Here is a 1,923-nt window from a genome sequence, read left to right on the forward strand (position 1 = left end):
TCCCTCTGCCTGTGTCTCTGCCTCTCTCTCTCTCTCTCTGTCTCTCATGAATAAATAAATAAAATCTTTAAAGAGAGAGAGAGAGAAAGTAAGCGGAGCAGCAGGCAGAGGGAGAGGGAGACATATCTATATGAATTTTTTTTAAAGATTTATTTATTTATTTGTGATAGAGCACATGTCGGGCTCCCAGCTCAGCGGGGAATCTGCTCCTCCCTCCCCTCTGTCTCTCCCCCTGCTTGTGCTCTCTCTGTCTCTCACTGAAATGAATAAATAAGAAATCTTAAAAAAAAAAAAATCGGACTGGCTGCAACATGCCCTCCCCCCCACCCATCCAGCGCTGACCCTGGAGCAGAAGGAGGTTTTTTTTTTTTAAGATTATTTATTTATTAAAAAAAAAGATTATTTATTTATTCATGAGAGACAGAGAGAGGCAGAGACCCAGGCAGTGGGAGAAGCTGGCCCTATGCAAAGAGCCGGACGCGGGACTCCATCCCGGGACCCCAAGATCAGGCCCTGGGCTGCAGGTGGTGCTAAACCGCCGGCCCCTGGGCTGCCCTGGAGGAGCTCTCCGGCGTGGCTTGCGGCACCGCCCCGGGCAAGGGCATCCTCGCTGCAGAGAACACGGAGGAGGGCGGAGCTGCGCTGCCTTGGGGCCATCCTATTCCATGAGCGCTGCAGTCGTCCCTTCCCCCAAGTCATCAAATCCAAGGGCGGTGTCCTAGGCATCAAGGGGGACCAGGGTGGGGTGCCTCCCCGCAGGATCGAACGGCCAGACTACCCCCAAGGGCTGGATGGGCTGAGCGCTGTGCCCAGTACAGGAAGGACGGGGCTGACTGTGCCAAGTGGGCTGTGTGCTGAAGAGTGGGGAACACACCCCCTCAGGCCTTGCCATCATGGAAAACGCCAGCGTCCGGGCCGTTCTGCCAGCATCTGCCAGCAGAATGGCATCGTGCCCCTTGTGGAGCCTGAGATCCTCCCTGATGCGGACCATGACTTGAAGCGGTCAGTACGGAACCGAGAAGGTCTGGCTGCTGTCTACAAGGCCCTGAGTGACCACCACATCTAGGAAGGCACCTTGCTGAAGCCCAATGTGGTAACCCCAGGCCACGCCTGCACCCATAAATATTCTCACGAGGAGATTGCCATGGCAACTGTCACAGCACTGTCACTGTTACTGGGATCACCTTCCTATCTGGAGGCCAGAGTGAGGAGGAGGCATCCATCAACCTCAGGGACATCCACAAGTGGCCCCCTAACCCCACCCCCACCCCCCCACCCCCGGCTGAAGCCATGGGCCCTGACCTTCTCCTATGGCCCAGCCCCTCAGGCTTCTGCCCTGAAGGCCCAGGGTGGAAAGAAGGAGAACCTGAAGGCTGCCCAGGAGTTGTGTATCAGCGAGCCCTGGCCAACAGCCTCGCCTGGCAAGGCAAGTACACCCCAAGTGGTCAGGCCGGGGCTGCAGCCAGCGAGTCCCTCTTCATCCCTAACCCTGCCTACTAAGCCGAGGTGTTCTAAGGCTGCCCCCTCAACACTCCAGCCCCGCCCCCTCCCACACTCACTCTTGAAGAGAGGGCCTCACCTGGGGCTCCAGGCTGCTCTTTCCCATCACTTTGGCCTCCCATGTGACATTGGTGTGTGGTGTTGTCTGTACATGCTAACTCCGTTGCTCTTTCCAGCCCACTACCAATAAACAACTATTTAAGGGGGGAAAAATAAATAAATAAAATAAAAAAATAATCGTGTGCTGGTTGATTAAAATCCTTTTCAAGTATTAGTTCCCTTGCTAATACTTGACCCCATGGTTCACCAGTGAGATAGGCAAGGGGCAGTCAGTGTGCCCATCCTGGTGGCTACCAAGGCACAGCCGACGTGCTTAGTCACAGAGTCCTAGGATAAGTCAGCAGAAACCTGACCTTTCAGCCA

At 55.0% G+C, this 1,923-nt stretch overlaps 1 pseudogene; it reads left to right on the forward strand.

Annotated features, from left to right (window-relative positions):
* Positions 1 to 292: 292 nt before the first annotated feature.
* On the forward strand, positions 293 to 1,704 carry LOC121481420 (annotated as a pseudogene).
* Positions 1,705 to 1,923: the final 219 nt, after the last annotated feature.

This window comes from Vulpes lagopus, chromosome 23 (assembly GCF_018345385.1).
Source record: "Vulpes lagopus strain Blue_001 chromosome 23, ASM1834538v1, whole genome shotgun sequence".
NCBI classification, from domain to species: domain Eukaryota; kingdom Metazoa; phylum Chordata; class Mammalia; order Carnivora; family Canidae; genus Vulpes; species Vulpes lagopus.